This window comes from Gouania willdenowi, chromosome 16, assembly GCF_900634775.1.
Source record: "Gouania willdenowi chromosome 16, fGouWil2.1, whole genome shotgun sequence".
Taxonomy (NCBI): Eukaryota; Metazoa; Chordata; class Actinopteri; order Blenniiformes; family Gobiesocidae; genus Gouania; species Gouania willdenowi.
The window spans coordinates 24,031,299-24,048,187 of NC_041059.1; the positions used below are offsets into that span (position 1 = coordinate 24,031,299).

The following is a 16,889-nucleotide window of genomic DNA, read 5'->3' on the forward strand; positions in this document are numbered from 1 at the left end:
TATTGGGCTACTCGCTGATGAAGCAAGCAAGTGGCTTTTAGTTTCTGAGTGCTCCAAGACTACTCACTGTACATGTATATTCAAATCTTCAAGAAATCCTCCCTTTTTACATCAAATTCAAATAAATGGTCTATTCTTGACAGGCTTTTTCCAAAATTCCCAAACCTTTTACATGAAAGCTCATCCATGCTTTTGTCACCTCCAGGCTTAACCACTGCAACGCCCTCCTCAATGGTACACCTTTGTTACGGCCCTCACCGTATTATTAGTATTCAGTTTGTGCTCCTGTTTTCTGTTTTGTTCATGATTCTGTGACAAAGTGGGACATCCTCACCATGGAACAGCTTTGGTGATGCTTCTCAGGGTTGGCTGCCAGCAGGAGGAGTGGTGGGCAGCCCAAATTGGCTGATGAGGAAGTCACCACATTCAAAAGGCAGCGCTGCCGTCAGGGTTCACCAACCTTGGCAGCAGCAACATTGATTTTGGTCCGATTAGAAAACTGTCTCCGAATCCTTATTATTTTGGTTAAGCTCGTCACCTGTATATATAGTGCACTTTATTCATCTTATTATACATAGTCTGATTTCCTGCGTTTTTGTGCAGGTGTCTGTTTCTTAGTATATCATTGATTATTGTAGTTTTGTACCTGCTGGGCAGGCCTCCTTTTGTTAGCGAAATAAATCTGGTATTTGTTGGAACCCGCTGTCGTGGTTTTTGGAGACCAAGTTTTATTTATATTACCTTTTTATGTTGCGTCCTGGAACTTCTAGACTGGGGCGTAACAACCTTCAACCTACACTGGCATCACATCAGTTTACAGAATGTCTAATTTTTTACCAATACATCCATAGCAACATCCCCAACTTCTTCAAGGATCTTCTCAGTGCAGAAACATCCAACCAGAAAAATTTTGCTCTCCAAACACCAACATCCTCTATCTGCCAAGAAAGAATGTTGTGATACAGGAACTACTCTGGAATATCCTTCATGGCTGCCGCAGGGCGATGAGCGCACTTCTCCATCTGCATGCCTCTCTTCTGCACTGAACTTTAATGAAATAGTAGATGTGAGACATTTTTTTTTAAATTACCCAAAAGTACATGAAAATAAAATACTTTTTTTTAAAACTTAATTTGTTTTCTTGCAATTATTAAACTCTCTACGAGCCACAATCGGTTTTTGGGGACAACTGCTCACGTGGGGAAAAAAGCCTTAATAGCATTTGATAACAAGAGCAAGCAGCGTACTGCCATTCCAGTACCAAGTAGAAAAGGTACCATCAAGTTACTATAGTTTTTCCCACAATTGAGACACTTTTCATTTTATTAGTCGTCATCAGTGCCTAATCCTTGCACGGCCCTGATCCTTTCAACGCATACGCATTGCGCGTCTATATCCGGTCAGCCTATTTTACGGCAGTTCGCGTACTATTTAGAAGGTCCCATGTCATGCTATTTTTCATTTATCTCCATTTGTTCTAAGAACCCCAAAAACATAGTGTCTATTTTCCCAAACTTGCCTGTTTTCCAGAGTTTCAGCCTCTGAAAAGTCACTTTCTGAGCAACTCTACACAAACAGGCTGATTTGCGCCCTACTTACGCATATTCATGAGTGGGCGTGTCTATAGATGGGACACTGACTTCTTCCTCCCCGCATGGTGATGTAGAGCCAGAGGACGGCCCGCCCTCCTCCCACCCACTCCAGAGCTGAGCTCATGCTGCTTTATAAACACGAGACAGTGGGGGGCGGGGCGTTCACCGGTACATACATAGTTTGTAGAAAATACATACATAGCACTGCTCGAATGACGCTGAAATGCTCACATTCGTGGGCGTGTCTGTTTACATGTCAATAACAGCAGAGAGCGCCCTGGAGGCACGGCTTCTCCAGCTCAGTGCCGCGTCAAATTCATCATCGAAGTAGGAACACGTCATCAAATTGCAGTGAGGTGTTTGGGCTCACCCTGCAGTAAGAAAGGAGCAAATCACCCATTAACTAGCGATTGAGTGAAAAAAACACTTTGGGCATGTGTGTGAAGCCTAAATAGCACTTTTATGATATTTAAAGCACAGAAAAGTTAATTTAGCGTAACATAGGCCCTTTAAAATGCTGAAACCCTGCTATTTAAAAATATTTCAATATTTATGTTTTGAATGAATTCCGATTCATTTTGGTTTTTATTTTGTGGTGATTTTTCTATTTAGTCTTTTTTTTAAAAAAAAAATCAACTATTAAAAACACCATAAAAACAGTCACATACATGTGTACTATTAATATATTTAACAAACGTATGGTCGGTTTACATTCAAATATCACGTCTCAGGAACTTGCTTATAAAGATTGTGAATGAAGGAAGTCGAAGTGACGTAATCTACGCGCATGTGTACAAAGGATCTGAATCGATCAGGTCTGTGAAAGGATTGGGCACTGAGCCATTAATAGATGAGCTAAAACTTTTTGCCTGGATTCTTGATTTTAAAGTTGTTGTTTTCTTAACTGTTGTTAGAACCTGTGATTTTATCCAGTTCAGTATTTGTACTATACACAGTCAGTATTTGTACTATACACTGTGTCCTGAATAGGCAGAAAACCCCACGTTGGTAAGGGCAACATGGTTTTACATTAGTCACTTTTGTATGCATTTCCGCTAATTCTTCTTTGAGTAAAATATGCGTTTTAACAAAAATGGGTTTAGCTGGCATAAGCAACAGAGATACTCCCTCTATCTACAGCATAAAGGTCATTGCCGACTCTTTGAATGACATAACACACCCTAAGCAAAAAGAACAAAGTAACTATAGCATTAACATATAATCATTTAGCATCATATAAATAATATAGACCCTGTAATATTTCTAGTACTGAACTACAGGTTGATGCTTGGGGTTGTTTATCTTCTGTTGGACAGCAGTACCCGCTAATGACATTGAGAACTGCCGCTGCTGGTGTGAGTAATGAAATAAAACATTAATTTGACTGTTTTTTCTGTTTTAACCCCAGGTTAGTGATCCCCCGGAGCACCAGCTGCTGCATTTAGCTGGACTCCCAAGCATCAATCCAGTAGGACGACACCAACTCAAGGATAGAATGGAAGAAAGGAAAAGCTGGAAGGTCATGTTGAGATAGGAAACGATAAAAGGGTGACACAAACTGCACCAGAATGCCTTATGGACTATTTGAAAGACATTGTATAGAAACAAAATTTTTTATTTTTTTTTACAAGAGATAAGGATTTAATCAAATTTGTGCATGTTCTGAACCAAGATAATGGCACCAAATACCTGCTATAAACCATTGTACTGTCGGTCAATCATTCCTGACCATAGAGGCTAATATATTTTAAGAGGTGTAAAGCCACAATGTTCTAAAGGTGCAGTCTGCAACTCTCATAAAAGTGACTTTTTGTCATATTTGCTAAAGCTGTCACTATGTAAGGACTGCTTTAGATGAAACTCCTAGTTTGTGTGAAAAAAACAGGCTCATTGAGTCCCTCCTGCTGCTCCTGCTGCCTTTGGCAGATTGCCAGAATGCACCGCGACCGAGCAAAAAGAACCAATCAGAGCCAGGATTGTGTTTGATGGGCTGTCTGACAGCTGTTGCTCACAGTCCCCGCCGATTTCTCGTAGCTAGAGCGCCATCTTTATTACAGTGTATGATCTGGAGGAGTAGAAGATGGATTTAGTGACTAATTACTGCTGCTTGATTTACATTATGTTTGATTTGTAATTGTTACACTAGAACTCTGTAGTGTGTGTGTTTGTTCGTGTGCACGCAGCAGCCTCCGTGTGAGCTGCTGTAAGTGACACTGTGTTGTTCTTGCTGTTGCTGAGGTGTTTGCACATAACAGAGTTAATGTTATATTACTGTGATGTTGCTGTCTGGCTAACGTTAGCTTGTTAGCTCCTCTGTGGGAGGGACTTTGGAAATTTTGGAGGCAGGGCAAGAGAGCAGCAGGGAGGGAGGGGAAGAGAGGGATCTGAAAGTCGCGGACTGCACCTTTAATATAGAAGAGATATTGATACCTCTAAGATTTCCAGTTAAAATGCAGCTTAAACTCAGCATGTAGCAAATGTGATCACGTTTAGAGCTTAAGATAAGAAAGGTGTTTAATTATTGAATAATATACTAAATGAATAATTTTGTGGAGGTACTATGTCATATTCATTATGTAAAACATTAACTAAGGTAGAACAGAATAATTTCTACAATTTGTTTTTCTAATGTGTTTTTAACAGATTAAAGCACATTGATTGCTTTGTGTATGATATTTTATATTCAAATGCCTTGGGCAATAATACTTGAGCCCAAAACACTCCATGTGGACAGAATGCCTTTATTGATAAATTTGTGAACTTCAAAAACATGGGATTGGTATTTGTTACCGATTGGTACGCAAAAGACGAAATGTCTGAAGTCATTCATATCAACCTTCAGACACACCTGATCTTTAAATGTGGGCATCACCATTTTGGAAATTTTAGTCAATCAGAGTTCAGGATTACTTTTTGTATTTCTGTTCCTATAAAGATTCTCAGATGAAATAGCATTTCAATCAAACATTTTAGTGCTTGGTTACGTGTCATCCAGTTCCTTGAACATTGTGACATTATTCCTAAGAAGACCAGAAACATTATGGAGGATGAATTGCAATCATGCACTTACCAGGAAACAAGAAATCAGACTTTGAAAATGCTGCTTGTCCCACATTCAGATGCCACCATCAACCATCTTACTACAGATCCACGCATGCCTGCCAGCTCAACAAGAAAACAAGTGAGTCTACCTCATCAAACCAGATGAAGTTCTTTAAATGGAACTTTTGCTTGAGTAATCACTAAGTCAGCGTTTGTCAAACATGTCGACTTCTACAAGCGTGCATTTAAAGTGATTTTTATTGCATACAAGCATTTAAATAACCTCTTATTACTTCTAGTAAAGTTTATATATGGTCTTTCAGTTGAACCGTCTGACATTTGGATTGAGTATCCCTCAAAAAGGATTTCATTAAATACTACAGAAAGAATTAAAAAAGTAAAGTCAAGGAATTATAAAATGTATAAATTATTTCTTACTATCCGTTGCCTTCAAACCTGCACCAGCACTGTCCCCAAGAAATTGATTTATATAATAATAGTCAAGGCAAGGCAAATTTATTTGTATAGCGCATTTCATACACAAGGCAACTCAATGTGCTTTACATGATAAAACATTCAATTGTTTTAAAATCAATAAGAACATTTAAAATCATCAGTAAAATCAATTAAAATCATCAACAAACACATTACATCAACAACATGACCAAAAATCTCTTTCTCAATCATATGCAGTAGAGAAAAAAGTGCCTTTAACTTTGATTTAAAAATGTTCACATTGGATTCTGACTTCAGCTCTGCTGGCAGTTTGTTCCACTTCTTTACAGCATAACAACTAAAAGCAGCATCACCATGTTTACTGTGAGCTCTGGGCTCCACTATCTGACCTGTGTCTATAGATCTGAGAGACCTGCTGGGTTCATACCTGACTAACATGTCACTGATGTATTCTGGACTAAACCCATTCACAGATTTATACACCAGCAGCAGAACTTTAAAGTCTATTCTGAGGCTGACTGGGAGCCAGTGTAAAGACTTTAAAACTGGAGTAATGTGTTCTGACCTCTTTGTTCTGGTTAAGGAAGTTAAGGAAGTTGTCACTCATCCAGCAGTTTACTATTTCTAAGCAGTCACACAACACCTCAATGGGACCATAGTCATCTGGGTTCAGTGATAGATATAGTTGTGTGTCATCTGCGTAGCTCTGATAATCAACCTTACAATTCTGTAAAATTTGTCCTAAAAGAAGCATATATAGGCTAAACAGAAGAGGTCCAAGAACAGAGCCCTGAGGAACCTCACAGGACATTGGTAATCTGTCAGATTCAAAGTTTCCAATGCTTACAAAATAACTTCGCTCCTCCAAGTAGGACTTAAACCATTGCATTACTTTTCCATTTAGTCCAACCCATGTTTGCAATCTGTGCAACAAAACTGTATGATCTACAGTGTCAAATGCAGCACTTAGATCCAATAGAATGAGAACAGATACTTTTCATTACATATGGTCCATTAATTCCATTAATTATGCTAAACTGATGCTAATGATCATCACTTACGAAATATAGATGGAACAGCAACAGCTGTGATGGCTCAGGAGCCGAAGAGACACCGACTGTCTGGTACCGATGTGAAGCAGTTGAAGATGCTTTGCAAGTCGCTGCTCAAAAACCATGAAGACTGACCACAGCAGCAAGACACATGGTAGTTATACTGCATCAGAAAGTTCCTTCAAAGCTTATTTTTAAAGGCTCGAAGACACAGCTGTGCAGCAGATAAAATTGTTTTAAAAACTACCGGTATTAGTTTTCTGGAAGTTTTCTAGAAAAGCTGTCGCACAGTAATTTCAGGAAAACATTTCAAAACAAACAAAGCATGTCTTACCAAACCTAGGGCCAAAATGCACATAGAGGGATACATCTCTGTAATTCACAAGTGAAATGGGCTTATTTGTAGTTTAGGCAGAAGCAAATTAGCCCGAAATGCAGGAAACCGGTGTTGTGCAACACCAATTTAGCACATGTGCTTTGCATATCAATAATCACATTTGTGTGGCACCTATTGCACAACATTTTATAGCTACAAGATGTGCTCTGGATTTGGCATTTCCATTTTTTTCTCCCCAAGTATCCTTTTGCATGCATTTATCTACATTTGTTCCCTTATGTATCCCTGCCATCTCTGTAGAATTTGTCACCAATATAATTGGATGCATCTAGGAGAAGACATGAGTGAGGCGAGTTCATTCTTATCAAATGGAAACACGACAGGAACTAAACATCGGAAATGAGATACTGTACTGTAACTACAATCGCAATTTTCTATATGCACCCGAGCCAATAAGAAGCAACAACGTTAAGTCTTGGATATGAATGAAAATTAGCTTTAAACAAATTTAGATCAAACAGACATTTTAAAGTGAGATAGTGGGTTAAAGCCATCAACACTCTAGAGGCACATGGAAATAGAGAGAGCATGCAGTTGCATATATGGGTCTGCCCCTTCGCGTTCATTTTATCTCTAATCTGAGCATCAGTGATGAAACACTAATCTAATAGAAAGAGCCACACACAAACCCATGGCTTCTCTCGCTTCATGGATTAACAGGGAAGTGGGAAACAGATGGAAATAAAACCAAATCAGATTGAAACTGATCATTTTAAAGCCCTGTAGTGATGGAATACAGTGGGGGAAGGAGAACTCTGCATGGGAGAGGTAAAGGTATCCCAGTATTTGTAAAAACTCATCCTTAAAATTAAAAATGAATCTTGGAATAAAATCCAGCTAAATATAATCCTAAATAAAGCTCCATCAAAGTTTTTTTTTTAGCTGCCTCCCAAAGCCTGTAGGCTCACTTTCTCAATGCCTTTGTTTTGATATCATAAAATCATAAGTCAACTGGATTCTGTTAAGCACAAATGGTAAAGGTCAAACCAGGCTTAAATGTGTTCCTTTTCTTTTTGCAAATCAAATTTGCAGAAAAACTCACAGCTAACATTGGACGGTAAATAAGTTGTCAAAACAACTGTCAAGTGCTGGTTTATGAAACTGATGAGGAAGAATAAAAGGTTGGAAAAGATAGCATGCTATCTATTGCAGAAAACACTGTTTAGTGCAGCTTGGGTAGTAAACAAATGCGCTATTTGTTATGGTAGCTAAACAGAAACTGTAAGTTGAATTGCAGAATAAGATTTTTACAACATATATAATCAAGTTCAAACAACATTTTCAAGTATAATATTGTTGAAAAATATATGTGAAAGTTTTATTTCCTTTGTTTTTCAACTATGGCCAAAGGCTAAAATGTCTAAATAGCTTATTACCTTTATAAGGAGCAGTAGCGTTCAGGAACATCTGATTCATATTGGCTTGCAAACATTAATTTATGGTGAATTATTTTAACTGGTAGCTCGCAACGGTCCTTATGTCATAATAATACAATACAGAGTATAGTTGAAAATGAAAAACACCTACACTATAATTATTTTATTATTTTCACCTCAGGAAAGTTGGGTTAAACATGTTTCTTCTTCGCAAAATGTACAGTATGAATGACAAACAATTTCTCTTTAATTGCTTCTAACCCTTTTCTGCATCATATTTACAACAATATTAGAAGATTTAGTTTGATATAAAGTTAAATATATTTGGATTGTATTCAAGATTAAACTCTACTGGAGTTGAGTCTGGAACGGAAGACTAAAGAAGGTCCAGTTTTGATTAATTATAAAATGCAACACACATTTATGATTCAAACAAAATTACAGCTTCGAGTGTGGTTTGCTCACTTTGAGCAGCTGAACTCTCCTTAGTGGTGAATCACTGTCTCACAGTGTGAATGACTCAGTAGTTTTTCTACCAATACTTATATGCACAGGATGTGCTCAGATGGATAACAATGATAAACGCACTCAACATCTAGATAAGATAATTTTTAGAACACGCTTAATTTATTGAATATTTTAGAAAAAAGTAATAATAGACGAGTCGACGAGTTGATAAGGAAAGCGTGTAGTTGACAAGATTGTGGACAAACGGGTACATATTATCAAAAAGACTGATTGGTATTTACAATCAACAGTCAGAGAAAGGATGATGACAGCACATAAAGCCTTATATGTACAAAGGCATTTGTCATCTTTGACCTTAATGATACACATTCAGTGACAAGTTTTATTTAGATTCAGTTTCCTTGAGGTCCGATTCTGATACTTCCCTGTCAGCAGAACAGCAGAGTTTGGCAGCACTTCTTTTTCATTACTGTAGCTCACACAGTCACTTCCTGATGTCCACAACCTGCTGCATTCAAGTGCCTGTTCAAAATTCTGCTGCCATCTATACTGTTCAACTAAGCAGAAAAACAAGCCAAGCCTAGCACAAGCCTTTCAAACCAAGAGACTGATTACTTCCAAATGGTTCCGGAAGCTTCCTCACACTCTGGGTTTGCGCTCTAATAGAACATTTAGGGGATGCGACTTACTATTTAGGATACCCTGCCATGTGCAGCGTGTTCAAGTCATTTAAACTCACTCTTGGGGTTTTTTTGTCTTTGGGATCGATCATTTTTGCTTGCATGACACCAAATTTCTTTAACGTCAATTAACTCCTATCATGAATCAACCAATGTATGTATTAAATAATGACCATCTAATGCACAGCAGACACAGATGTGCTTTGTAGCAAAGACCATGAAGATATTTTAATTGGTTATTTTATTTGTTTTAAGTCATTGTATTATCTTTCCTTTAAATCTTTTGTTATTCAATGTGCATGCTTCTTTTATCCATTCGTGCAATGAAATTTAAGAATTAATCTCAAATAATTGCAAAAAGTATGTAATAATAAATATATCAGTAGTAATATAAAAAACTACATTAGAAAAATCTTGCAAATCTCAAACTCAATTCTTTAAGTTGACAAACATTTCAGGATGACGCAAAACAAAACCGAAAAATCATCAAATATTCTTAATTCCTTTTCAATCCCATTTATGCAAAACATGTAACATAACATGTTAGGATTAATCAATTAATCTTTAAAATTAACCAAACATGTTGAGCTATGAGAGTTCACCCTCATGTAATTAACATGGACATCTGCTTGCTTAAAAAGAATACTATCTTCCACAGTCAGCTACTTTGAGAGTAAAACTCACTTAGTATTAAACCATTCAAAAATCAGAGTCAAACCTGATATTAGGTCCTCAGAGAGCTTGTATTGAGTCACAGGCGTACTGTTGCATCAACCTTCAAGGTTGATCCAAGGATGCACAGCGCCAGGTCGGCAGCCTGTTCATCATGATTGAATCAGCAGACCCTTATGGGGACAATGAGGGGCCTTATGCAAGGCCCCTCATTGTCGATCAACAGCTCCAAGGTACAGACTGTCAGATATCCAATTACTTTCTGCAAAGGTTAAAATACATGGGGGGTCAATGTTGGATCTGAAATTTTGTTCGGACTGTAACTACCAACGAGTTGCTATGTGATTAACTACCATTGTAAGTGTGTTGTGTATTGATCGCAGTAAATTAGGGATGAGTCATGGTGGTTAGACTTTGTCAAAGACAAGCTGCACATGTAATGAGAGCATTACATGTAGCAGATCATATCAAAATAGTTTAATTAATTTTTTTGACAATGTTTGTAATGATACCAGCATCTGGCTCAGCATATTAAAATTTCATATCCCAACCATACACTCATTGTTTGGTTCGCTTTCAAGCCAAACTACAGCAGAATATCCATATTTCTGTATTTACAAAATATTATTATGCTTGGAACATTATGGTAATTTATTTTTCTTTTCTTTTTTTTTTACACAGCTTACACTGAAAGCAACTACAAGCCCACTTATGTGAATGCATCTGTGAAAGCTAATTCTGTGGCAGTGGTGGCCTAATAGTAAAGAAAGCAGGCTTGTTATTTGAGGGTCTCCAGTTTGAATCCAACCTGGCAGTCACTGTGGGATGTTGAGCAAGTCCTTTAACGGTAACTGCTCGCTTTGGATAAAAGTGTTTGCTGTAATTCTGAGCCGATGCAGACATTGACAACCGTTTCTTGTTCTTATCTCAAGAGTTTCCAAAAGCTACAGGGAAAAAATCTGAAAAAATGACCCATCACTGCTGACAAGAGCCAAGGAAATCCAACGTTTGGTCTGACTGATTCTTTGTTGTTTTTCACAGCAGTTCACCCACAGCAATTCTATAAAGCAGTGTTTCCCAAGTCAGGTGTCCCTGGGGGGTCGCAAGCCACAAGATGATTTAAAGAATGCTCCTCAGGAAACGATAATGACAGAATAAACGACACTCACATTTGCATGTCACTTTACTGCACCACAGCCAGGCACGGGTGTGTGAGACAGTATTAACAAAATTAACACACTGCAATAAGATTGGGACAACATTTTTAAAATGAAACATAGGTTAATACCGACAAAACAGAAAGGCCAGTGGAGAGGGCAACAGAGGAGATCGGAAAAATACTGCTGCAAACACACAACCCTGGTCCCCCCGCAGACGGCTTCAGCCCCCACCGTGTCCATGCTCCTCGGGCACTCTGTCTCCCCCGTCAAGCGACCGGGTCACCGTGGGCACGTTCGTGAGGGATGCGCTGCCGGCCCGGTTTGCCGTCCTTCGCTCTGTGGTCTCTCCCTGGAGGTCGCCCCATTCGATGCACGGATACCCAGCAGGTTCAATGTCTCCAGCGCGCCCGGCGCGTTACCCTCAAGGGCAAAGAGAAACCAGCCTGTACCCGGTTTGTGGCTATTAAACCTACAGTACCTTGACTAATTGGTCTGATAACATACCATGTAAATAATTTCATGGACGCCATGCTGTTCAACTCTTTTCTGCTGCTATTAAGCTCGTGTTTATTCACCACCATTATATCACCACCTGGGATAGTGGGGGTCGGCAGTCCCCGTCACCGGTATTTTGGGGATCGCAGGCTGATTATTTGTAATATCCCAACACAAAAGGAACCTAAGGTGACATTTTGGGGAATGGTGTGCTGTGGTGATGGCTGCTTGGCCAATGAAAGGGAATAAACTGGAATAGAAAAAAGACTCAGTGCCTGATTATGTTGGAAATGATTTCGTTGCAGACATCTGCTTTCTCTGGCCCAACTGAATAGACTAATATGATTCCTCAACTCTGTGTTGAAGTTAGAAGACAATCATGTTCTTAACTTCCATGGATAATCCATTCTGATGGCATTTTTGACTCATAATCCAAGTGAAAAAAGAACCCCAGAAAAACCTAATGGAGCCATTAACACATTTTCTAAATTGAAGGTCAGGCCTAAAACATAATTCCTAAATCAACATACGTTGCAAATAAAATCTAGATAATTTTCCGCGATCGGGAAAAATCAAAGGAAATTTCAGAATTCAGAAATGGCGATGTTATTATTTCTATTAACTTTTAAAACCTAATAAGGTGGAAATCGCAATATGGCACAGATCATAGCCATTAGTTCAATCTCTTCCAGGAATCTAATCAACATTTTCTTATGTTATGTACAATCGATAAGGCTTGGTATGTAGTTCTCCAAATGTATTTGCAGTATGTGCATTTTGGTGACTTGTAATGAAGGATGAGAATAATAAAACTCTCAGATAAAATATCCCCCAACAGATTCACTCTGTCCTCATTAATCTCCAGCTAAAAAGGGGAAGGGGGCTTTGTTTCTTATTCAGCAAAAATGCATTTAGAGGCTGAATTTCAAAATGGCAGTCTATCACTATCATTTCCAGTGTGTCCATGTCACCTCGTGCTGACGCAGCTCCCTGAAGACGGAAGGCTGGCTCGGTTTAATCATCTTCTCGCTCTTAAGAATCACACAAAGTGTGAGATTGTTCACACTTCCCCATCGTGGTCCTCCTTCCCAGTGAAAATTGGGAAGGAGAAATGTTATCGTGGCTACGCTGTGCTTTTTATTTTGATATATTAAAAAAAAAAACAACAAAAAGACTGAGCATGTCAATCTTTGGTGGTGTAAATTAACACAGACTGTATGTTTACCAATACAAGCTTTTGCAGCAGAGATACAAGTTTTGTAACAATCAAGACTTGTCTCATTTATAGACTATGAAATGCCAGTATTAAATGTTTATTTTTCACATGTTTATTTTATACATTCCGAGATTGATGGTGTTAAGTAACAGAATGAAAATACTCAAACCCTAAAAATTGTATTGGGATCCAGGGACAAAAGTAGTGATCAAGACATGATTATTACAAAAGCTATCCTACCGCTGCAGAGTAATAACTGAGCTCAGATTACACAGTTAACATGTCAAAACTAGCTCCAATATTCCTTTTCAGGTAATAATACTAAAAAACAACTAATGTCCGGTTGTTTTGATGCATCTAAAGCACATACAATATAAAAATGTGGCCACTTCTGTTGTCTTCAACAACAGGAAAAGGCAAAGCAATGAATGATTTAGATGGACTGTAGGGCACCACAAGCTGCATTAAAAATAGAGAACGTAAACACAGCTGAGTTGCACTGTAAACTGGCACTCTTCAACTTCCACAAAATGTTTAGCCAGAGTATTCACACTTCAGTTTTACAGTGTTGCCTGAGGTTTGCCTCCAAATGTATTTGTTACAAAAAGAAATGATCCAAAGAGTGTAAACATGACAGACACAGTTATGAAGGACAAGAGTTTCTAAGCTGTGACCTTATATTACCCATTACTTTTCTTCATATCAAAGCACCACCTAATCCAACATCCGGTTGGATTGTTGCTGAGCAGAAATGTCAGCCATTATCAGCAAGAAGCCGCTTTAAATTGCATCTTCATTTCTTCTGACCTGACAAGCTGCTTAAATATTAAATCAAAAGTGACATTCTGCTGACCTTTTGGTGCTGAACATCTTGGCAGTCTGGTCCCTTTCCTTCTCAGAGGCTTTAGGAGGTCGAGGTTTGATGATGGCTTTTTGAACCTGCAGGAAGTGTTCACAGACAAAGACACACAATAAAGAAAGGGGGCAGGGGACAGAAGAAGAAGAGAGCAATGAGTTTTTCAGCACCACACTCTGGTAGTAAAATGTCTCATTGGCTACGCTGACCCCAACAAACTCAATTAGATGGTATCCGAATAAATGATTCAAATTGACAGGGCACAGAGGCAACAAGCACTGTATAACTTGCCCAACATGTCAACTAATGATTCAGCGTTCACAATGCTGTTAAAATAGAATAATATTATCAAGTGCTGATGCTCAAACTGATCAATAAATCCAAAAATCATTATTAGGAAATCTGTTAATTTGCTGACTTGACAAACATGGCACATGTAGGGCCATTAGTAGGGTTCTCACCAGCGTTGTTGAGTGTAGGGGCCCTCAACGTTATAATTTTCCTCCCCTACGGAGTGATGGCGCCCCCTACGCTCCGTTTTCAGCAAGGTTGTGGGGATTTTCTGTTTTTCCTTTTTTTAATTAGTACCGTTGTAATAATTGTTCGGCGAGGGCGTCCATGACAATCCCAATATTACTGTGGGTATAATATATATATATATATATATATATATATATATATATATATATATATAAAAATGTTATTTGTCTATTCAGTGTCTGAGTATTTATTGGTGGAGTACCTATACCAGGCAAGAGTAACTAACTACATTCATCATGAACCTTCACCATTGATTTGACTCAATTCATGAATTATTTCGAACATGAACACAACAGCACTGTATTTACTACAATGAAAATGATAATTAAAAAAAAAAAATCTAACAAAGCAAAGTGAGTGATACGGAATGTGATTACAGAATCTCTCCTGGTTCTGGTCGCACTGCCATCAACAGGTCAGATACCATCGTACACTGGTAACATTTACCAAGGTCTCTTCTCAGAGACTGTCATTGTTATGCTTAACGCCATCAGCAACATAGAAAACCCTGAGCACAGAACAACTACAGATTCATTGGAAAACACACATGGAAACCTCTGAATCACAGACCAGTCTGCCTCAAAAACCCTTTGACCAAATAAACCCTGTGTGCGCATCTGACCAGTAACCCTACAACTTGACTCCGTCTCATTCCATTCAAAACCGTCACAACAGTTGGAGGCTCGTCTCGAGATCTAAATACATCAGATAATGAGGTAAGTGCAGAAGTTTCCTTCTTAACATTTCAGATGGAAATCTGTGCCTTGCCTGTTAAATGACTGACTAGATAAAGAACTCGCTAAAATCTTAATTTGTGGTAGTGAAATAGTGGGAAAATTTAATTTTTTTTCCCCCCAAAACAAAAGATACGTTAAGCACTCAAGCTTGAGGGGTCTAAATTTCTAATATGATATGTCTTGTTGCTGGAACACAGTATTTTTTACTATAAATATACTGTAAATGTAATTTGGGATTTTGGCTTAAATTCCACACAAAATGGTAATCACAAAGATTTTTGTGTCAGCTCGGCGAGTGTGAAGAACAAATATGGAATTTGGACTGTAAATAGCTGAGAGTAAAATGACTAACGAGAGCATTCCCAGTTTGGAATGGGTTTGATTTAGAGTCTGAGGTACCGTTGCAGAATGTTTTAGCCGGCTAAGTCCAAGTGATAGTGTTACGACAGACAAGAGCACTCCCAATTTGGAATTGGAAGTGCTAATTGGGAACTATTGACCCAATGTGTATTGGTCTCAATTTTCTCTGCTGTATTATGTTTGACACTGAGGTATTGTTTTTAGGACGTTTCTTTGCTGAGTTGTGTTAGAGCAAAATCAATCAGTCTGTGTAAGTTGTTGATTCCTTTCTGGTGATTTTGTAGGAACCGGATCTGAACTGTGTAACAAAGTGCTGCAGCCTTGTTACACAAAATATTCTCCCATATTACATGATCATCACACAACAGTCTGGTCAATGATGTTAAACTAGCAATAAAAATAAATACATGAATAATTAAAGAAAAGGGTTTATTGGTCACTGTGGTGTCTGTTGTCTTTGTTCCTGTTATTCTTCCTGTGATGGCCCTTGTCTATTTGTGTTTGTGATGTAAAGAGAAAATTAGAAATAAGGCAGATGGGAAAATAATTAATTAGGAGCAATGATGATGTCAGGATAAATGTATAATAATAGATTAGTTAGAAAAAGATTGAACAAGACCCTGTTAACTGTGAAAATAGAGTTTACTCTGGAAAATAAATCTTATAACTAAAGTGGAGAAGCTACCATTAGTTAGAGTTTACTTTGGACATGAAAAATAAATATCAAGACAAATGAAGAAAATAATATAGGTATTCACATATACTGTAAATACAAATGACAACATAGAGGAGCATGGTGGAATAGTGGTTAGCATGTCTGCCTCATAGTAAGGACGACGTGGGTTCATGCCTTCGAGTGGAAACTTCAGTCCTTACTGTGTGGAGTTTGCATGTTCTCCCTGTGCTTGTGTGGGCTACCTCCCACAATCCAAATACATGACTGTTAGGTTGATTGGAATCTTTAAATTGTGCGTAGTGGGGAGGGCTAATTATATGTTAACAGTAAATTTGTTTCTAAAACAGTTCGATTTTAAGCAAAGAAATAATTTTATAAAAGAGGATTAGGTTCATATTGTTGTGACATTTAATTTAAATAATGGGCATTCCAATTTATTAGATGAAATATTACTGAAATTAAAATACTATATGGGACAGATGACCATCTGAAGATGAAAAGTCATCTTCTCAGTGATGATTATACGTAGGATGATACTGAAGAAGAAGAAGCCATTTCTCTGTTCACTAATGTTTGCATTCCAGAAACCGTCCGAGATTATTTGCATCGAACACACTGAACATTGGTAACTCATGAGAAAAAAAACATCCTTAAAATTAAGATTAATCATCCAAGTTAACTGTTGGGATCTGAATAACAATATTTACTACTTGTATTAAGAAAATAACACACCCGATACACTCATTTTTGCTGAAACATGCACAAACGCACATGCAAGGACATGCAGTTGCAGGTCTGAAGCCTAGTGTAAGGGTTGTTATCAGGAACAAAACCAAACACTCAGAGGTGAAAGTGTTTCTCTAGTAACCCAATAGCAATACAAATACAGTTCCTAGTAACATTCACTTCTTACAAAGTTGTAAGCCTAACATAAAATAATGAATGTAACACAACTAGATAAAAGATAAAATGACAAGAAATATGAATTTAAATGAAGAAAAACAGCCTGTGAAAATGTGGAAGGTTCCACTGTTATGTGCGTTTACTTTGTTTCATTTCCTATGTTTGGGTTGGATTTTTGGGTCCAGATGCTAAAAGATAAAAGGTTAAATTG

General features: G+C 37.9%; 1 long non-coding RNA gene across 1 annotated transcript; it reads right to left on the reverse strand.

The window, feature by feature from the left end:
* Nucleotides 1-3,495: 3,495 nt before the first annotated feature.
* Nucleotides 3,496-14,311, reverse strand: LOC114477505 (uncharacterized). Its single transcript, XR_003675711.1, has 3 exons — nucleotides 14,302-14,311; nucleotides 11,374-11,378; nucleotides 3,496-3,695 (listed from the first exon to the last, which is right to left on the reverse strand). It is a non-coding gene; the product is annotated as an uncharacterized LOC114477505 (long non-coding RNA).
* Nucleotides 14,312-16,889: the final 2,578 nt, after the last annotated feature.